Genomic DNA, 23,485 nt, shown 5'->3' with positions numbered 1-23,485 from the left:
TTGTTGTAGACTTCTTTAAGCATGAAATCAAGAAAATAGGTAATTCTTAGTTTTATGTTTTAATTTTAAATTCCCTTAGTTGTTTAAAATACAAATATATTTACTTGAAAGTGATATTTGCATAATTAAAAATATTAATTCAAGGAAGGAGCTAACTAAACCATCTGACATATAGTTACTATGAGTCCTATAAGAATAATTGACATATAACTCTATTCTAAGTGTTGTTGTTTAATTCAGAAGAATATTAATACTGCAATATAAATATCATTTAACAATGCAATATCCATTTATATTTTCAGATGAAGGTGTTATGATTCTTCTATGGAAAAGAATAAGAGACTCAGGCACCTTAATAACAAAGTTGAATAGATGTACAATGTACTGGCATCAAAAACTTGTCCAAAAAAACTATTCCCTGTGCAAATTCACTATATGATAGACACTTTTATCTGTAACTTAACTATTGTCTTTCTCTTTTCAACATGGTTTGGACTGTCTATGTGTACATTTACTGCTTAGTTAGTAAGACAACTGGCAGACAGGAATACTGACAGTATCCCTGAAAAGTAGTGTAAGGTGAAGAGATCCGTTGTTCCACGTCTCTTCCTTCAGATCAAAACTTTCTCCTTTTTTTTTTTTTCTTTTCCTATCTTCAGGAGAAATTCCCATATGTAACCTAAAACCTCATAGGTTGTGAAGACACTATACAAAAATGCAAAACAAAAAAATCAGCTTAAATACATTTTATCACTGTATATTATCAGAAGGCCTGAATAAGACAGATAGCATTTCAGTATTGACAAAAGACAAGACAAAGTTTGTACCAGCTCCAGAATTTTTTCTTTTCTTCTTGATATTTTCCTCTAGGTTTGTCTGTGGTCTAGCAGTGGTAAAGCCTGACTAGAAGTGTTTTGCCTGTGTTGCTTTCCTCTCTGATTATTTTCACAGCCCTTCTCAGATCCTTCTCAGATTTCTCTGATCACAGAATATTTGCTTAGAATCATAAAATGACCTGAACTTATCACTCTGAATGTCTTCCATTTAAGATTAAAGTGATAATTTGAGATACTTGGAAACGAAGAGGCCTAGAACTTCATAGAGTCACAGCATTTGTCTGGTATCTATATTCCAAGCAAAGAGGAAAAACAACTGAGTAATCTGTTTACAGATTGATCAAGTCTGGTTAATAACCTAGAAATGTAAAACAGTAAGGGTATTTCAAAAGTCAGGTAATGCGATTTTGACAACTCCAAATTATAAATCTAGTGTAACAATGTGTGAAGTTTAAAAGTAGATTTTTAAAAAAAATGTAATTTGAGACACACAGGACCAAAAAAATTAATTTTTTAGATAATTAAAATATTTTGGGACTTATGTGTCTGAATGTCAGTAAAACCATTTATTACGGAAATGTGACCAAAATTGTCAATAAAACTAAGGAAGACCAAGATCCATAAATGAAATATGAGGAGATAGATTAATAAGTAGCATTACAAGGTAAAGTATTAGCTTGGTATGAGAATACTGAAAATAATGACAAGGATTTGTCTAGTTTTGTGTTAATATTCCAATTAGTCACTATGGCACGAAAATTAGTGGTGTAGTGATGAAATCTGCTGATGACACTAAGTTGAGACACTTTATCAATACAGAGGAGAAACAGGATATCACAGAAGAGGAACAGTTGTAGAAACAGAGGACAAAAATTAATTATAAGAAATGTAAATTTACAATCTTAGGATCTGTTAAAAATTCTATAATCTGTTGTGCTCTTTAATTGGAAAGAATTGAGAAGAAAAAGGATGTGGGTGTACTTGTTGATAAAAGCAGATCATATAGGCAGAATAATTGTAGACAGGTACATTAGAAATTGAGTACTACCTTTTTACACATGGAACACCAAGAACTCATTTGAAATTCTGTATACATCTTTGGTTCTCTGTGGTCATCAAGATGAACTAAACCAGAACAAGTGGAGAGAGTGACAGGCAGGATGACTAGGAAAATGGAAAACCTGTCTTATAAGAGGACACAAGCAAAAAAGGAAAAGGCTAAGAAGGCACAAAATATAGTATATATAACTAGCCATTACCTTAATAAGGTAGCAAAAAATCTTATGACTGAAAAACTATACTAGAAATCTTAGGGAGTGGCTCTGTAAAATGTTCTAATTCAAACATCATCTACTTACGATAATATCTTAGATCTTCTATAAAAAGATTTTTTTTCTATTCTACATACCTGGTTAAAATGTCATATGTGATAATAATGTTGCTAAATACTGTATCTAGATATGTTCTCTGTCTCTTAAACCCTCTTTACAATCTTGTTTTAAAATAAAAAAGGTAAAACTATCTGATTTCAAGTCTGAGGATATTTTTTATGATATGCTGAAACTGATGGTCAAAGACCAGTATTATGAGACAAAAACCTTATCTTCACTAAAAGATCTGCACTTCCTTTATCGGATTTAACACATCAGTATTAGTCGTTTAGGTGCAAATCCTCTAAATTTCAATTTTTAAATTTTCATTGTCCTTTGTTTTAAAGGCATTGGATAAAATGAGTCTTTTCTAAAGATATGCAGTTAGGAATGCCATAGTACAAACCAAGGTCAGTCAGTTGTTATGAGTCAATTTTTTCACCAGACAATACTATCTAATTAGTAGTATAGCACTGACTCAAAATTTTCACTAACTCCCCAAACCAGGTTTAAAACGGTTTATGTTTTCAGGAATGAAAAGTCTTATTCCACAAATATTTAACCTATTTTATTGTCAATTCTCAGATTTCAGTTTTCATTTAAATGAAAGAAAAGGGGTTTTTTTGATGAGTAATATATCAGTACTTATTAATATTGTTAAGGTCAGGCCCAATCTGGTACTCATAGGAATTCTCATCCCCAGTCTGTTTGCTGCTGTTGGATGTCCAGATGGTAGCAGGTCTGGGAATGCACTCCAAAACTATAGATACACATGCACAGAATGCACAGAGGTCCAGCTACACACTGACACAGACAGAGAGCAGTGCTCTTCCTGGCACCCACATAAACCCCAGCAGCCCTCACAAAGACATAAACAAACCAGTCAAACCCTGTTCTTTTCTCCAGTGCACTAGGAAAGGACTTCCTCAGTTAGCAGTCCCCCCAACTCCCAACACTCTCTTGATCCACTGACACATGCATATCTGCAAGCACCTCAAACCCTGACCAGTCTGCCCCAATCACATCTGCCTAGAGTTCTTGACCATATTTTTCCAGCCTTCAGTCCTGACCCTGTCTTTTTCCAGACTCTGGTCTCCTCTAACTTGCTGCCCAGTTCAACCTGAGAATAAATAACAAATCTCACAAACACATACACACATGCACACACATACACAGAACAAAACTGGTTGAACCTCTACAAGTCCATGCTGTACCATTTTCCTCAAAGACCCATTTATTAGCGACCTAAGAGCTCTTTGTTATTTCCTCAGAAATCCACTCTTCATTATGGTTGTGTATCTGGGTTTTTAATCTATTATTGTCCTCTTGAAAATATATTGTTAGATATATATTTTAACTTGAAAGTACTCATCATAGTCAAATCAGTTTCAGGGTGATTTTAGAGAGCAGTGTTACAGAAGACTCTCATATGATACAGTGACTTTTTTTTATCTACTGAAAAAGAGTGAAAACTGAAACTTGAAAGTCAAATAGCTATTCGAGAAGACAGGGTCATTTTCTGTATCTCTGTGGACTGGTTTAAGTAATAATTTCTTTTTAAAAAAAATGAACCCTGCCAGAACGAAGCATCTGGTTGCCAAAGATCCAATTTAAAAGCATTACAAAATAATTAAAATATCAGACTGACCGTAATATTTTGGATATCTTGTCCTTGTTAGCAATTGTGCAAGAGAGAAAGGACTGTACATAGTGATGACCATATCGGAAAAGCTTGCAAGCTAATACTCTATTAAGAAGCTGATCTTGTTTATTTTCCAGAGACAGTCTTTGAATTCACTGCACAAAGAGAAACATCTGCTTTAGTCTAACAAAAGAATTTGCTAAAGAACTTGCAAAATCAGTGAGTACTTGTACATCTTATGCTGTAACACATGCTTCCTCTTAAGTGACATATTTATATTAGCCTCCTGAAATGCTCTTACTACTAACCTGAAAAGAGATGTTATATCACTAAATGGAAAAAGGCAGTTTTGCTTTCTTCAGTTTTGTAACTTTGATTGTAAATTCTTATTTTGCTATAAGACTAGAAGGCGTTTAGCCAAACTTATTTTTTCTTATGCCTGTAAACCTGATCTATGTAATGACACCTATCTTCTCCCTGGATTTCTTATACATACTCATAAGTAAAACTTTGCAAGTCAATCCACAAAGATTTTCCTCAGATTTTAGCAGGGACAGAATTTCACCCAGGAGTCATCACTTGTTTTAAAATGATCCTCAGCTCTGAGATTTTTTTTTTTTTTTTTTTTTTCCCCTCCAGTAGTATAAACTGGGCTCTTAGCTATCTACCTTTGATATTTTAAAGCTGGTCAGTTATTGTGCACAGTCACATAAATTAAAACAACTTGTGATTCATTAAGTCAATTAAGAGTGAAGGTGCAGTAGAAGGATTGGAGGACTTCTCCACACAAGTTAAAAGGTTGAAGACATTTCATGCTGATGTGATTTTAAACCAAACCATTGATTCATGATTGAAGAAAAACAACTATTTGTTTTTTAACTGAGCTTATGTCAACTAGCATAATGATTTGGAACATAGTTTAAGATAAAAGAAAATAAGCAACTTTTCAATTCCAATAAGTACTGATGCAAATGTGAAATAAGCAAAGCTTGGTAGACTTACCCTAGTTTTTCCGCTTTCTTTTGTCTGTGACTTTGTCTTCTGCCCCTTCTACCACTACTGTTTCAATCACAAACTTCATGTAACTCTCAGTCCCTCAATTCAGATGTCTCCTTCTGTATTGAACCAGTTTCTTCATTCTTGTTATCCAGTTTCATCATCCTTATCCTATCTGACTTTCAACACCCTTGTCCAGTCTTTGACATTACTGGTACTAAAGTAACTAAGAATCTGCATCAATAATCTGCAATACTGTTTCAAAGAATAAGTATAAACCTTTAAGTGATGGATTTGCTTGTCTGTGTTTTTAATATAATGCCATTTACTTACCTAATCTTGTAAATTGATATAAATACTTTGAGCTGTTGGTGGCACTAGTTGAGTGTCATAATCCTAACAACAATCCCATTTGAAGTTACTGGGGTGTGTAGGCTTATACAAAATCTTACTTCCCAATGCAGTAGTTAATTATTGAGGGGTTGCATAATGACATCTCAACTTGCTCTGTGGAATAGCTAATAAAACAAATAGTTTAAAGGCAAATAATGTATTGAAATGCGGCTTCAATTGATTTGTCTGTTGATAGTGTTTGAATTTATTTATTCAGGGTAAATCAGAAACTATTTCTTTCATAACAGAAGAATCCACATAAATGACAAATACCAATAAATAGATGTGGGAAAGAAACACCAACTGAGGATTATAGAGTTTTATGAGACATAACACCAATTGAAGCTTCCTTATGGTTAGAACATGATAGAACTCTCCAACGAGCTTGATGATGTCTAGTGAAAATGGACTTTACACCACAAAAAATGCTGTAAAAATACCAACAAAGAGTTTCTGGAGAAGAAAGCAAACCAAAATCTTTTGCATTCCACAGAGTTGTCAGTGAGAGTCTACTTGCAAATTTTCAAGTTTGCATAAACAGGAGAACCAGAACTTGAACCCTGACAAACTTAAATGACATCAAAGGACAGAAAGAAAAAAATAGTAGGAGATAAAAGAGTCAGGAAGGCAGAAGAAAAAGTAACAAGGCAAAAAAGAAAGAGACTGAATAAGCTGAAAATGATGTACAGGCTTCTGTAACGGGTGGGGAACAAACTTCAGTTACCAAACAGGGTGCTAATGAGACAGACAGACTCAGTAATAGTATTGGAAGAATATATGATGTTATGGCTGACAAAAGTTGCAGTTTTCAAAAGCTTTCAACATTACCTCTTGTCTACAAGTAGGGAGGTTAATTGGATTTTTTTCTCCCTCATTCTATTGAGAACCATTGACCATGCAACACTCAATATATTTACAACTGTATGCCTCAGTATGACCCTTTTTCAAAATTTTTCAGCGAGCATAGGTAGGATATTATGTAACATCAAAGCGTTGAATTTTGTTTATGTTCACAATATTATATTTGATGTAGTAGTATCTTGAAAAACATAGCTGTACCTTAATATACCAATGTATTTATTTATACAAGTTCCACAATATTATTTTCTTCAAGACAACATGGAACCAATGTGAGATTTATGATGAAATGTTTATATTCAAAGTAAATGTATGATCACATTTATTGCAATTTTGAACCCACAGTCTCATGGGCTTAGATTACACTACTTTTTAAGCATTCTGAATTGTTGATAATGAAAGTTCTTTCATCAACAGTGTTACTCAGGGTTTACAGTGATAAATGAATGTACATTCCACACAGAATGAGACAACGTACAAACTTGAAGGTCTTGAGTTTGTAAAGACTAAGCCAGCTCTAACTTTTCAGGAGAGAATGGATTATATCTTACTATCAATGGTGTGGATGTTTTCCTGCTTGTGTTAATGCTGGATTTTCTCAGACTGCTTTCTCTTTGCGCAAAACTCTTTATTCTTGTTATCTGTTTGCACCTTACATAACAGGAAGGATTCTTGGTGCATGACTTCAAGTTATGTAGCTGCTGCTAGACAGTAAATAAAGCAACACCAATTGGCTATGACTCTGAACCAAAGATGAGAGGTCAACACACTAGGGGAGATCCCTCCAGTTCTGGATTATTGCTATGATGGCTTTTTAGTTAATTGTCAGGCAGTTTGATTCAAATTCCTGTAACACTAAACATTTATTTGGACAAAATCCTCTAAAACAATTTATTCTTGTATGTGGCTTAACTCCCATGTTGTTAGAATAAATCGTATGTGGCCTCTCTCTCAAAAGATGCATGCAATTGGGTCAAGCTTTAACCTAATTAGTGCTATAATGGTTATTTTCCTCCAAGCTGTTAAGCAAAATAAATTCAACTAAAATCTCCGAACAAAACAAAAGAAAACAGCCTGTTTGACTAAAGAGCTCAAATACTGCTACAATTGAAAGATTTCATGAAAATAGTGTAGGAAATCATGTCATGGAGAGGGGGGTGTTTCTTTTGCCCGGACTGGTAGGCAGTTAATTAGATAATGCATTATTCATTTTCATCTAGACAGGAATCCAGCCATAGATGCCTACAGAAGAAAAAAAAAACAAAACCAAAAACCAACAACCAACCAAACAAAAAAAAAACAAAAAAAGGCAAACACATGATAACTCATCACATGAAGAATCTGATGGACATCATATCCATCCTCACTTATTTCTGATCATGTCTCAAAACACATAATTTCTAGTTATATTATGTCAATTATGGAACTGCTAATGGAAAAATACACACACAAGAAAGGCCATAATGCACAAATCTACGCCTGCCTCAAACACTTCGCATCATCACAAGTTAACAATTGCAAATGCTTTACACTCTGTTAATTTGTCTCAGTGGTAGTGTCTTTTTGCAGTTATTTCTGCAAGGAATCAATTTTTCATTTGAGTTTACACAGGAATACTTTTTTATTTAAAAGAAAATAGTAAAAGTATCAGGAACTAGTGTAAAGCACATCACAGTAGAAAAGCAAAGCCTGAAATGTGTAGCGTGTATGCCATTAATGAGAAGAATCCAGTCATTCAAGTTCTGGTATTTTGATATTGTCACGTTAGAAGCTGGTGAAGCCCTTCTGACTAATCTTTTATTCTTGATATTTTAGTTATCTGTTACAGACCATGTATGAAACCTCTTTTCACCTGCCTTATGCTACAATGATCCTCACCAGATTCTTTCAAAAATAAATAAACTTTCAGTGTTACTTTCCTCTCTTTTTCTGGTACACATAAGGGATATATGTTTGCACCTACAAGTTTCCAACAACAGACCTGGAGTTTGTCTGTGATATTTTGAGCACAAATGACTATTTCCTCTCCATAGTCAATATGAGATACTTCATCACCAGCAAACCTCCGTTTCAGTTTTTGGTTCTAACAAAATGAGTTGCTTATGATTTATCACTATGAAATCTTCAAGTTAAGGAAGGTTTTACACCAATGCCACTCAATGACTAGAACTGTATGCTAATAAAATAACAAATAACATTAGAAAATTAGACATGATGAATTAATCCTGAGATTTTAACTCAATTAACTAAGCCTAATGATATTTCTGATATGAGAATAATTGACTTACAAATGTTTATCTTTTATTAGTTTAAAGTTTAAGTGGTAATTGCATTATTTGAGCATCCACAGTCTGAAGACTGGAACTGAAAGCTCAACTAACTGTTGCTAAACTGCGTTCCTTACTCTCTCAATTACTGGCTAAAAATATGGAGAATATTTCACAAAATCACAGAACCACAGAATCATCTAGGTTGGAAAGGACCTTGAAGATCATCTAGTCCAACCATTAAAGAGCCTCATCCCCATCTCTCTGCAACCTCCTTTCAAGTAGTTGTAGAGGGCGATGAGGTCTCCCCTCAGCCTCCTCTTCTCCAGACTAAACAACCCCACTTCCCTCAGCCGCTCCTCGTAAGACATGTGCTCCAGACCCTTCACCAGCTTCGTTGCCCTTCTCTGGACACGCTTGAGTAATTCAATGTCCTTTTTGTAGTGAGGGGCCCAAAACTGAACACAGGAATCGAGGTGTGGCCTCACCAGTGCTGAGTACAGGGGTAAGATCCCTTCCCTGTCCCTGCTGGCCATGCTATTTCTGATAGAAGCCAGGATGCCATTGGCCTTCTTGGCCACCTGGGCACACTGCTGGCTCCTGTTCAGCCGGCTGTCAATCAACACCCCCAGGTCCCTCTCTGACTGGCAGCTGTCCAGCCACTCCTCCCCAAGCCTGTAGTGCTACTGGGGGTTGTTGTGGCTGAAGTCCAGCACCCGGCATTTGGCCTTATTGAAACTCCTACAGTTGGCCTTAGCCCATCGCTCCAGCCTGTCCAGATCTCTCTGCAGAGCCTCCCTGCCCTCGAGCAGATCAACACTCCCACCCAACTTGGTGTCATCTGCAAACTTACTGAGGGTGCACTCGATCCCCTCGTGTAGATCATCAATAAAGATGTTAAACAGGAGTGGCCCCAAAACCGAGCCCTGGGGGACACCACTAGTGACAGGCTGTGAACTGGATTTAACTCCGTTCACCACAACTCTTTGGGCCTGGCCATCCAGCCAATTTTTTACCTAGCAAAGTGTGTTCTCATCCAAGCCTCGAGCAGCCAGTTTTGCCAGGAGAATGCTGTGGGAAACGGTGACAAAGGCCTTACTAAAGTCAAGGTAAACAACATCCACAGCCTTTCCCTCATCCAATAAGCAGGCCACCCTGTCATAGAAGGAGATCAGGTTTGTATCTTTATCAGGTTTGTATTTGTATCAGTCAAGGAAAGTAAAGAATGATATGGTATTAATACCACACTGCTTATGAAAGGAAAGGAAGTAAAGAGAATTAGGAAATGGAAAATGGAACCTAAGTGCTAAGAAAATTCCAGCTAGGAGGATCTATGTCTGAGAAAATGTTTCAAAAGAAGCAATAAAATCCAGTCATTTAAGGTGTATAAGACCAGAATCTCTAAATGTTTCTGAATTCACTCATATCACTTAAATAAATATTGGTACTGTGCTTCATTGCCACTTTCTGTATAGTAATTAGGTAAAGGATCATCTGCAGTGGCTACATGGTATATGGCAGAGCTGGGCATATAACTTGTTTCTCTGTTTAGCACATAAGGATAATGTGTAAGTAGCAGGAATTGCTATTGTTTTTTAAACAAGTCTCAACACATGTATTTCATAGTCCCAGTCAGTTATTTGGATTGAATTAATTTGCAGATAAAATAACTTCTCCATTACTCTCATTCTTTTCATTATTTAAAAATATTGCTAGATCAATAGGCTCAGCACTGCTGATTTACTCTCACCCAAGAGCTTTTTCTGTTCCAGCAATCTGGGAGCTTTATTAAGGGATTCCTTTCATGTATCATTCATTATTCACCTAGCATGCAACAGCTAAATTTTGTGTTATTTAACTTAAACCATATAAAAGCCAAATTTTCAAGGCTCCATTTCACAGAATCAGAGAATGGCTTGGGTTAGAAGAAACCTTTAAAGATCATCTAGTCCAGCTCCCCAGCTGTGGGCAGGGACAATTTTTCTCTAGATCAGGTTTCTTATATGCAATGATTTAATCTACTCCCTTTCAGTTTAAAACTGTTACCCCTTGTCCTGTCAATACAGGCTTTGGTAAAAAGTTTCTGTCTGTCTTTCTTATAAGCCCCCCTTATATATTAAAAGGCCTCAATAAGGTCTCCCAGAAATCTTCTTCAGGCCAAACAACCCCAAATCTTTCAGCCTTTCTTTGTAGGTGTTCCAGCTCTATGACAATTTTTATGGCTCTTGTCTGGACCTGCTGTAACAGCTTCATGTCTTTCTTGTGCTGGAGACCCCAGCAGAGTAGAGGAGGAGAATCACCTCCCTCGACCTGCTGGCTGCACTTTCTTTTATGCAGTCCAGGATATGGTTGGCTTTCTGGGCTGTAAGAGCACATAGCTGGCTCATGTTTAAATTTTCATCCACTGGTATCCCAAATCCTTCTCCACAGGCCTACTCCAATCCATTCATCCCTCAGTCTGTACTGATACTGAGGATGGCCTTACTCAGGTGCAGGACCTTGCACTTGGCCTTGTTGAACTTCATGAGGTTCATATTGGCCCAGTTCTCAAGCCTGCCAAGATCCCTCTGGATGGCATCCCTTTCCTCTAGTGAATCAGCCGCACCACTGTCACAAACTGTTCATAAACAAGAAACTGTTTGTAAAGAGGATGTCTCAAACAACTTGAGTGGGATGCCCTGTGCGGGAGAAGCAGAGCGAGCTCTGCAGAGCTGGGGCAGTGGGCTGTTTCTCTCCCCCTCCCTCCTGTTGTTGCCCAGAGACAGAACTTGCCTAACTGCACAGGTACAAGCCACAGAAAATGAGAACCTTCTGGAACAACCTACTGTGCATGCGTAAGAAAGACTATATAAAGGCAATACCCCACGTGTGTCTTTGTCGACCCACCACCTACAGACCAGCAACAATGTGGGATCCAAGGGTGGTGATTTCCCCTTTTCCTATCCCTCCTCCTCTCTTTTTCTGCTCTCTCTCTCTTTCTTACATGTATTCATGTCTATAAGTTTTGTAGGAGTTGAATTGTGATCGGTTGATTGTTGACGGGTTATTAGGAAAATAGTCTTCTCATCGCCAAAGTGCCTTTATTTGTTCTCCAGACGGTTATCAGGTCATTGTTGCCAAATTATCTCCATTCACTTACTAAAGTGGTTGTCACGTCCCGCTCAGACGAGGGGGACAAGTGACTCAGATTCGCAAATCCCCAATGGAGCGGACAACAAGTCTCCAAGTCTAAACATTTATTAACTACTCACAATGTACTAATTGAACACACGATAGTTGGCTAAGTATATAGCAAGTTGTGGCAAGCAATATAATATGCCTTGCATTTCTTAATAGGAAAGGGAAAAGAGGGAGATAGAGGGAATGGGGAAATACAGATCACCGGTCTGGGTTTCTGCGCTGATCCTGCCGACGAGGGTTCCGAGAGGCACAGGAGACATCCGTCTTTTTCACTGGCATCCGTCTTCTTCGCTTCACTGCACTCTCTCTCCTCGGGGCCCCCCCCCTCTTCCCTTCTTGATTTATACCCACTTTCCTTGGGTCCATCCCCTAAGTCGACCCCCATACCTACGTATCCCATGTACGGGGAGGGGTGAGGTGTTTCATGGGATGATGTAATTAGCATGATCATGTTAGCCCTCGTTAGCATATTGAGGGGTGTTAACTTTAATATGCATTTCGTGGATAATGAAGCAAAGGTCATTCACCGGACAGATGGCCCTTGAAGTTTTGGCCAGGTGCACCAGAGCAGAGCCGTCCTGTCTTCACAGGGCTCCCTCCTCCAGTCCCATCTTGTGTTATTCGGGCAGCCTTATCAGCTTCGACCTCCACAGAATGCACCCTGTGACTCATAGTTTTGTCTTGCGAGTGTTTGAGGCATTTCTTTGATCAGCCTCAACTTTTGCTTTCTCAGACTGTTTTTCTTAGTTTCTCACAGGCCTGGTTTCTCGTCTCTCACATCCCACCCCGTGACTCAAACACTCCAAGTTCTTCTTTGACCATTGTGATCCCAAAAGGTATAGGGAAAAGGAAGACAGAAGGTGAGAGAGCATATAGCTAATTGCTGCAAGGCATACCATTAAAAGCAAAAATTTGCATAATATCACAATACTAATATTTACAAGCCATCTTCCCCACCCCGTGAGTCCTGAGGATCCCAGTGATGTGACCCATGACCCAGGGTTCCATCCATCAAACTAGTCCATCAGTCAATAAAAAGGTTCTCACTTCCCGTTGTTGATCATCTTCATCATGGTACGGTCTCCTCTGTAGAGGTGGTGGCATTGTGGATGGTGATGCAGCATTCTCCCTCAGTCAGATTCAGCACACTGCACAGTCCATGTTCCTTCAGCAATGCTAGCCAGATTCTGCAACGTCATCTTAGATGCTTGTTGGGTCTGCACCTTTAATTCCTTAAAGGCATATCTTGTTAGTACATATAATTGCTAAGTTAAATTTTCTAAAACTATTTGAGGTTACACAATGACATTATCAGGTCTATAAGGATTTAAATGGGAATACAATTTAATATTCAGGTACAATTCATTAATGCTTAATTTGTGGGATCAGACCCCTTCAACTAGTCTTTGATGACTGCATCTTGCTGTTGATGGATGTGGTGTTGTAAGGACCACATACAGTTATATGAGCTAGCACTGTGATCTGTTTGGTATTTGCAAGCACCAGTTTGCAGTCACAGGTGGCTCACAGGCTTCCTTTATTTTGGAGGTGATTCCCAATAAGGTAACTTAAGGCACAACTCCAGGTTAACCTTCTAATAAGTGAACTCATTAAATGTACCTGTAAAATTTCCTGGATCGTTGATTGTAATTGATTGGCAATGATTTATTCCACACTCAGCAGGTATGATTCCACAAATTATATAATAATGTAAGCAGATTACAAATAATAACTAGCCAATAATGCCTACAACCATTGAAAGTGCTAAAAGTAACATAGGTCTCCTGTTGTCCAGGATCAATGCTCTGTAAAACACATATATACATGACAAAACAATGATGGTTAGAAAGAAGGGACAATCCACCTGGTATTGATGCGGTATTCTTTCCCATGGGCATCAGTAGCCACCCATGAACAAATATTGATGGGAGTTTTTAGGGTTAGGGGTACTTGCCCCACAGTGGGCAAGTCTACTAGAACAGGTTGTCCAGGATAATGGAGCGGGTTTGCAGGGTCTTTAGTCTCTTTTTTCCTGGCGAGTATGGACAGAGGCTTAGGACAGAACGCGGTAAGTCGTGGGCATCCATTAATTCCCCACCGGCTGTTTATCTTCATTACTGCGTCTGACACCCGTTGTGGCCATCCTGGTTCGAGGGGTTTTAGGGCCTGCTTTAACAGTCCATTGGTGCGTTCCACAATTCCATTTGCTTGGGGATAGTATGGAGTATGGAAAATCCACTGAATTCCTTCATCTTGAGCCCACTCCTGAACCACCCCGGCAGTAAAGTGACTACCGTTGTCTGATTGGATCGATTTGGGCTTAGGCAAGTAGCTAAACCAACGTTTTAACCCCTTCACCGTATTTTCTGCAGTTGCTCGAGATACAGCTTCTGCTTGAGTTAGGCCTGATACTATTTCCACCCCCACCAATACATAACGTTTTCCCTCAGAGAGCCGGAAAGGGCCAATATAATCCACCTGCCAGGTGTCCCATAGTCCCTTGTTGTCCCTTAGGTGTAGGGGTTGGTCCTTAAGAGGGTTGTGCTCTCCCAGCCGAGTACGACATAGACTACACGCTGAAATAATGGTATTGCACAATTCCCTGGTTACGGACCATCCCCTGCTTATCGCTTCTTTAAACAAATCTTTGCTTCCTGAATGACCCCGCTTTACATGCAGCCATTCCAGTAAGTGTTCCCATTTCTCCTCCTCACCTTCTGTAGCAGTTCTCATCAAACGAGTCATTGAATCCACCTGGTTGTTTAGCAGGTGGGCAGGGTGATTTCCTGACTGGTGTGCAGCAACCCATCCTACTAAAAAGGACTTCCGTTTTGCAATGTTTAAGATTTCCTCCCACTTTTCACGCTGCCACACTGGTACCCGATTTACTTCCCAGTGGTTTTGTTCCCAAAATGTAAGCCATTCGGTACATCCCTTGAATACGGCATAGGAGTCTGTGTAAATAAATACTGGTTCTGTAGTCTCAGCTTCTTTAACAATCACGCTCCATACCGCTGTTAACTCTCCCACCTGAGCACTTCCCTCACCCTCTGTTATGATTCGGTCCCCCGAGTCAACATGCAGTGCTACTGCTCGGTATTTCCATACCTTTCCCTCTCTTCTAGAAGATGCATCGGTGAACCATACATTCTTTAGATGGGTTTCAAATGGGGGAGCAGGTTTTATGTATGAGGGAGGAGGTTCAGGGTGGTCAGAAGGTGGATCTTGTATTTTGAGCACTTTGGGTGCCCCCTCCTCTATCTGATATGTGTGGCAGTAATGATCTAATTGTGCATACCACTTCCTCACTGTGTCTCGCTGCGCAACCCCCACAGGAGGGGGGGTTCCAGCCAGTACTGGTTTCAGGACCTTAAAGGGTCCTCGTAGAATGATTAGTTGCTGCCTTATGATTTTTTCAGCTTCCTGCAAAGCTAGGGTAACCACAAAAAGACCCTTCTCCCAGATCGAGTAACGCTTTTCTGCATCTTTGAAACTGCGCGAATGAAACCCTATAGGGCGAGTGGTACCCTCCGGCCCACGTTGCCACATGTGTATGGATAGTCCATGAATTGCAAAACCCCACTCAATTTGGAATGGATCTGTTGGATGTATCGGCCCTAAAGCCTGATATACTCCAGCCTCAAAGATTAACAGCTTTAAGGCTTCTTCATGGACAGGAGTCCAGTCCCAAGTAGCCCTTTTGCGTGTCAAATCATATAAAGGACGAGCTATGATGGAAAAATCGGGAATATGTTTCCTCCAAAATACCAGCAAGCCTAAGGCATGTTGCAGCTCCTTCTTATTTTCAGGGCTCTTTACTTCTTCCAGGGTAGTTAAAGTTTCTGGGGGAATACACACTGTTCCTCCCCGCCACCAAATACCCAGAAACTTTACCTCAGAGGATGGGAGTTGTACCTTTTCAGCTGGAATTTGGAGCCCTAAATTTTCTAGGTGGGTGATTATCTCTGTCTGGGTCTGTCCCACTGCAGCAGCATCAGAGCCACCAATCAGAACATCGTCAATATATTGATATATCCTGACCCCTTCCCTTGGAGGGATTTGAGCAAGCTCCTGTGCTAGTGCATAATGAGCGATGGTCGGCGAATGGCAGTATCCCTGGGGGAGACGTGTAAAAGTAAATTGCACGCCTTCCCATGTAAAGGCAAAGCGATCTCTGTCTGCCTCCTGTATGGGGACCATAAAGAACATATCTTTCACATCAATAGTTGCTAAGATCTGGTGGGCTTGTTCCTGTATGGTTGCAATCAGTTCAGCTATGTTAGGCACTGCAGCTGTTAGAGGACCTGTATTGGCATTTAATCGCCGATAGTCAATTGTCAGACGCCACTTTCCGTTAGGTTTACGGACTGGCCACACTGGGGAATTATAGGGTGAGTGAGTTGGAACGATTATCCCTTGCTCCCGCAGCTCTGCTATTACCGGAGTGATCCCCTCCCTTGCACCTAACGGTAAGGCGTAAGGTTTCACATTAACAGTTTTAGAAGGAGGAAGCGCAGGCGCTTGCTGTAGAAGTCTTATAGAGGCAGTTGGGGACCCAAATTTCCATTCCCTTCCTTTTGAATCCACCCAAGCTTGTCCCTTCAATAGGTGAAGTCCCAGGATATTTGTGGGGAAATTTCCCAGGATCATCATAGCCTCTGTTGCAGTTTCATTCCCAGGTAACCAGCATTTCACCCGAGCAGTCAGCTGTGGCTTAGAGTCCCCGAAAACATCTGTAACCCAGATCTGCTTTTTGTCAGCAATTATGCCATTCCGCTTGGCAACCTCAGTTTGGAGTGCTGAAATCTGAGCACCCGTATCTACTAGAAATGTAACTGGAGTTTTAAAGGGACCGAGCGGAAAGGTAATCAACAAGTCTCCTTTAGTATTCTCTGTGAGCCTCCTTAAGTGGACCCACCCGCCATCCCCCGGCTCACTTACTGGGGATGGCGCATCCAGTTTCCCGACCCTAAATCAATCAAGTCTTCTTCAGGGGCAGTTGGTGTTTGAGAAGCAATTACCACCATCTCGTTAGTTTCCAGCTCTGTCCCTCCCTTTTCTCGAAAGGTCCGCTCGGTTGGGGGGGGCAGCTTTCTTTTGTCTTTCCAGGCTCGAATGAGCTTTTCTAAAACTGTAGTATGCATACCATCCATTAACTCTCGGGGAATTCCCTGTCTAATTCCCTCAGTCCACAAGAGGTTTCTCTTTGTTCTTACAACTTGCGGAGGGGAAGGAGGCGGATTTTCCTGCTGTTCCACTCTGCGTACCGAGGGCTTAGGTTTACCCGTTCCCCTGGTAAGGCCCATTCTCCGGCCATAATTTATTAAGTCCTGAGCTATCTCTCCCCAGGTCATGGCTTCTCCCCCCGCCCGTCTCCCCCCTCGCGGGGCTAATGCATTCCGCAAACGATCTTGTAATTGTACTGCATGTGATTTCAAAGAGTCCGGCAAACCCCGAATCAGGGGAGTCATTTGATCAGGGTTAGCAATTAATAGCATTGGGGAAGGCTGCTGCGGAACCAAACGCCTGTCATGCATTAATTGGAGACAAGCAGCCTTCTGCAGACTTTCAGTCAAATGATTTACGGTTGGGGTCTCAATACATACTGGATCCCCCCTTTCCAAGGGGTCCAGACCCCCAGCCCAATAAGCAGCTCGTTGAGTTAACGACCACGGCTCTCTCTGGTCATCAGTAACTAAGAAAACCCCTGGCCCCCAGTATCCCTGGGCCTCATCTTCTGATAACAAAATTCGGTCGCCACCAGTCAAAGATACCCTCCACACGTATTCAGTCTCAGTTTCCTGAGCTCGTCTGGTATATTTCTCCTGAATTTTCGCAAGCTCAGTCGCTGGATATGGTGTAGTTCGAATGGTGACCTGCGGAGCTCTTCCACCCTGACCCTCGGTGGTCTCCGTTTTAATTAATGGTCTTAAATTTGCCCCCTCATTTTCGGGGTAAAAAATTTCTCGGCTTATCTCTAAATCCTTTGTTGGATACAAGGGTCTGGCTGCTGCTTTTGCCAGACTCGCAACTCCCTGTTCACTATCCGGAACAGAGCTGAAATCTGTCCGGTTGCAGGTTTCTTGTTCATTCCTCTCTTTTTCGGACCGTGAGATTTTTTCTCGGTCCAAGGCATCTAACAGAGCCATGTGAAATCGCTGAGAGGTGTTACGCTCATCAGCTAATTGGCTTTTCAGAACTTCAGTTTGCTCTTGCCAGAGTTTAGCTTTTTGTTCAGTAACTTTACGTTCCTCAACCAATTGATCCTGGAGAGCTTTTACCAGATCTTGTAAGGATTTGATCATTTCCCCTTCTAATTGTTTCTTAACATGTTTATCTTTTTGGGCTGCAGTCAGTGCTGCCCCTAATACAGCGCACACTACAGCTTTTCCTTTGCCTGGTCGCGACCCTTGCACCCCCGCAAGTGCACTGATATAGCTTGCCACTGCTTCTGGATTATGCCAATTATCGTGGGCCCAAACCTCTACTAAATGAGGAGGACAAGCCTTATACTCCTTCAGTTTCTCAAAAATAGGGGAGCAGTCAAGCACCGACATTTCCTGGCCAGTCATGGCTTGCCACTGCTCGAACCTCTCCTGGCTTAGAGCTGAGAGGTCACTTCCCGATTCTCCCTGTCCTTATCGGATAGAGAATCGGTATCCCTCCGACCCTTTCCCAGCGTAGAGCTGAGGGGCCAATTCCCAGTTCTCCCTGTCCGAGTTGGTCGGATAGAGAACCAGTATCTCATAAGACTTTCCGACACCGAAGGGGATCCTGCCGACTACGCCAATTTTAATGTCACGTCCCGCTCAGACGAGGGGGACAAGTGACTCAGATTCGCAAATCCCCAATGGAGCGGACAACAAGTCTCCAAGTCTAAACATTTATTAACTACTCACAATGTACTAATTGAACACACGATAGTTGGCTAAGTATATAGCAAGTTGTGGCAAGCAATATAATATGCCTTGCATTTCTTAATAGGAAAGGGAAAAGAGGGAGATAGAGGGAATGGGGAAATACAGATCACCGGTCTGGGTTTCTGCGCTGATCCTGCCGACGAGGGTTCCGAGAGGCACAGGAGACATCCGTCTTTTTCACTGGCATCCGTCTTCTTCGCTTCACTGCACTCTCTCTCCTCGGGGCCCCCCCCCTCTTCCCTTCTTGATTTATACCCACTTTCCTTGGGTCCATCCCCTAAGTCGACCCCCATACCTACGTATCCCATGTACGGGGAGGGGTGAGGTGTTTCATGGGATGATGTAATTAGCATGATCATGTTAGCCCTCGTTAGCATATTGAGGGGTGTTAACTTTAATATGCATTTCGTGGATAATGAAGCAAAGGTCATTCACCGGACAGATGGCCCTTGAAGTTTTGGCCAGGTGCACCAGAGCAGAGCCGTCCTGTCTTCACAGGGCTCCCTCCTCCAGTCCCATCTTGTGTTATTCGGGCAGCCTTATCAGCTTCGACCTCCACAGAATGCACCCTGTGACTCATAGTTTTGTCTTGCGAGTGTTTGAGGCATTTCTTTGATCAGCCTCAACTTTTGCTTTCTCAGACTGTTTTTCTTAGTTTCTCACAGGCCTGGTTTCTCGTCTCTCACAGTGGTCAGTTAATAAGGTCACCAGCAGAATTGTTCCTCTGAGTCATTGTGGTGACTTGGCCCACGCTGCAGCTCTACTGAGCAGAGATTGGATCTTCCACCGGCATGCAGGCTCTCAGGGACTTCAAAAGATTCACCCCCCTCATAACCCACCGTGTGGGACAAGACAACCACTCAGCTTGGTGTCATGCACAAACTTACTGAGGGTGTACTCAGTCCTCACCATCTATGTCACTGATGAAGAAATTGAACAGCACCAGTCTGTCCTGGCTTTGACCAGGATGGAGTTAATTTTCATTGGAGTATTTCATATCATGTGATGTCATGCTCAGGGATTTAGGTGGGCGGGCTCTCGCTCGCTTGCTCTCGAGGCTCTTCACTTGGGGCTTGCACGTACACCGTCTGCTCATCGAATCTTGTTGTTGCTGTGGGGGGGCAGTCGCTGCGCAGGGTAAGCCACTGCTGCATTTTATCCATTTTCATTTTGGACTCACTATTGTTACTGTTGTTTTCTTGTTATATTTAGTAAATTCTTTCTTTTTATTCAACCTACGAATTCTCTTCTTTTTGTCCCTCCCCTATTTCACCAGAGGGGGGAGGTGAACAGCCCGCCACGTGGCATCTGGCTGCCGGCTGAGTTCAAACCTCCACACAGTCCCAATATGGATTACTGAGAAACACCACTTTTTACTGATTTCCATCTGGACTTTGAGCCATTGACTGTAAGTCTTTGGCTGTGGCCTTCCAGCCAATTTATTATCCATCTAATAGTCCATCCATCAAACCTATATCTCTCATATTTAGAGGCAAGGATGTTGTAGGGGACCATATCAAAAACCTTAGAGATGTCTAGGTAGATGACATCTGTAGTTCTTCTCTTGTCCACTGATGCATTCACTCTATTGTAGAAGACCACTAAATTAGTCGGGCATGATTTGTCCTTGGTGAAGTCACGTTGGCTCTCTCTAATCAAATCCATGTGTTCCATATGCCTTGACAAAGCTTACAGAAGGGTCTTCTCCATGATCTTACTGTGCACAGAGGTGAGGCTGACTGGTCAGTAGTTCCCAGGGTCCTCTTTTCATCCTTTATAAAAATGAGTGTGATGTTTCCCTTTTACCAGTCTCTGGCAACTTTGCTTGACTGCCATAGCTTTTCAAATATGAAGCAGAACAGCTTAGCAACTACATCTGTGAGTTCTCTCAGGACCCTGGGATGCATCACATGGTCTTGTATGTTCAGGTTCCTCAGATGGTCTTGAACCTGATCTTCTCCTATGATCAGTAAGACTTCATTCGCCTAGTCCCTGCCTTGAGATTCAGGGACTTTAGAGATGTGGGAAGAGAAATTCCCAGTGAAAAATGAGGCAAAAATAATTGTTGAGTACCTCAGCCTTCTCTATGTCAGTTGTCACGAGGTTCCCTGTCTCATTTTTTGAGGGGTTACAAATTCTTTTGTCTTCCTTTTCTGACTAATGTACCTATAGAAGCCCTTCTTCTTATTCTTCACATTCCTAGGAATGTGGAAAAGGTAGGCTCCTCCATAGGATGAGCTATTCTTCCTGTTTTATATAATTATTTTTTTATTAACTACTGGTGAAAAAATTCTGGTAAGCTTAGATTTGATTCCTGGTTTAGACGCTGAAACTAAAGAGCTGGTTTTTCTTTCTTCCTGCAAAGGTCCCTGAATGACAGCATAACCATGTGGTGTATCAACCATTCCTCTTTATACTGTCTGAAAACTTGCTGAGGGTGTTCAGATTATTAACAAACATGTTAAACAGTTTTGGGCCCAGTGTTGATCCCTGAGGTACACTGTTAACAACTGGCCTCCAGTTGGAATTTGTCATGCTTATCACAACCCTTGGAAGCCTGACAGTTCAGCCAGTTTTTTGTCCATGTCTTTGTTTGCTTATCTAGCCCTTACTTCATCAGTTGTCTATGAAGATGTTATAGAAAACAACTGCAAAAATACCATCCAGTACTCTTCCTTCATCCACCAAGCCAGTCATCTCACTGTAGTAAGCTATCTGGTTGGTTAAACACAATCTCACCTTTGTAAATCCTGATGACCTTGTGTTTAATGTGTTTGGAAATAGTTTCCAAGGCAGATTTACTCCACCACCTTCCCTGGCATTGATATGAGCCTGACCATCTTGTAGTTCCCCAGACCATTCTTCTCCTTGCTCTTCTTGGAGATAGGAGTGATATTTGGTTCATGCCACCTATGGGCAGCATCCGTAGAAAAAAAGTATGCCAGTCTCTACCTTATACAGTCCTCTAACACTATTAAAACAAATCTTGAGTCCTGAAACATCTCCAAGTGGCACAGAGTGTCCTGACCTTGTAGTCATGCTACTAAAAGTTCCAGTGTAGTGTCCATTACACTGCCCTCACATTACATTAGAAACACTAAATGAACAAAAGTCATCAAAGAAAAATAATAATCTTTTAGAACCAGAGATTGTTACTAAATTCCAGGGGTGGAAAAAACCTTCTGCTCTGCTCTTCATGCTTCTAACAGTATAGCCACAGTTTCTTATTAAGAGAAACTCTGTCATGGCAACTGAAGCAGATGAGCATAAATTAAAACAGTCCTGAACTTCTCTGATAATTCTGAATGACAAAGCTCAGGGTTTTTTATTTCTAATTAAAATAATCTATGCATTAAGATTGGACACATGCTACAAGTTTTAATAGCAAGTCATTACCTATTGAGACAACTTCTCAGAAAAATTGGTGTATTTTCTGTCACTTGAAGCCTTTAAGAATTTCCTTAATGTATGTAATGTCCTCACTGAATGTATTTGATGAAATTACTCAGTATGAAGTTTTGGCCTATGTTATACATAAAACAGGATTATATGATCAAAATAGAACTTTTCATAGTAAATTTTACTATTTTAATTATTTTTAATGATACTTAAGGAAATTACCCAGAAAATGTTAAAGCATCTTGGGTGAACTTTTGGAAGAATATAAAAATACTTATCTACAGCTATTTAAATTCTCTAGCTGTTGCAAATATCAGTTTGCTAAAAAGTTATTTGTCCCTCTCCATGGTCCAATGCAGCAGCTGTGCTTTTTTTCCACCAAAGCTTTCCAGTTCCTGATCAATTCTTTCTCCTTCAAAGTTTCATTATCATCTAACAATCTTCAATAGTTCCTTATTAAAATAAATCAGTTATTGCAGAATTTAGGTGTCAATTTTAGACTAAAATAACATGGTCAGGTTTCCTCTGTTAACTTTTTAATAACTTAGTTCAGAACCTAATTTTTGTAATGATATTTTAAGTTATAGGGAAAGAGGGAAAGATATAAATCTAAACCATTTTCCCTAGCTCTAATTTTCAGTAATAGTCTTGCTTAAAAGTTCCTGCTCTCTGACCAATTCATAAACACCTGAATCAGGCATGAAGCATGATCAGCCCAGTTCTTTTCTAGTAGAATCTAACAGCAAGAGTCCCTCAGTTTTCCCTTCTATTTAGAGATGGCACGCTCAAAGAGTTGTGGTTAACAGTTCAGTGTCCAAGTGGAGAGCAACGACGAGTGGCGTCCCTCAGGGGTTGGTATTGAGACCGGCACTGCTTAACATCTTTGCTGGTGACATGGACAGTGGGATTCAGTGCACTCTTAATAAATTTGCTGATGACACCAAGCTGTGTGGTGCGTTTGACATGCTGGAGGGAAGGGATGCCATCCAGAGGGACCTTGACAGGCTGGAGAGATGGGCCCATGCAAACTTCATGAAGTTCAACAAGGACAAGTACAAGAACCTGCACATGGGTTGAGGCAACCCTAAGCACAAATACAGGCTGGGAGATGAGTGAGTTGAGAGCAGCCCTGTGAAGAATGACTTGGGGGTATTAGTAGATGAAAAACTATGAACCATCAATGTGTGTTCGCAGCCCAGAAAGCCAACTGTGTCCTGGGCTGCAGGAAGAAAAGTGTGACCAACAGGTCAAGGGAGGTGATTCTCCCCCTCTACTCCACTCTTGTAATACCCCACCTGGAGTACTGTGTTCGGCTCTGGGGTCCTCAACATAAGAAGGACATGGACCTGCTCAAGTGGGTCCAGAGGAGGGCCATGAAGATGATCAGAGGGCTGGAGCACCTCCCTTATGTAGACAACTGAGACATTTGGAGTTGTTCAGCCTGGAGAAGAGAAGGGTCCATGAAGACCTTATAGAAGCCTTCCAGTACTTAAAGGGGGCATACAGGAAAGATGGGGAGGGACTCTTTATCAGGGACTGTAGTGATAGAACATGAAGTCATGGTTTAAACTGAAAGAGGGTAGACTTAGATTAGACATTAAGAAGAAATTCTTCACTGTGAGGG

This window comes from Strix uralensis, chromosome 1 (assembly GCF_047716275.1).
Source record: "Strix uralensis isolate ZFMK-TIS-50842 chromosome 1, bStrUra1, whole genome shotgun sequence".
Classification (NCBI taxonomy): domain Eukaryota; kingdom Metazoa; phylum Chordata; class Aves; order Strigiformes; family Strigidae; genus Strix; species Strix uralensis.
The sequence above is the reverse complement of the archived record's forward strand: the minus strand, read 5'-3'. Positions refer to the sequence as shown.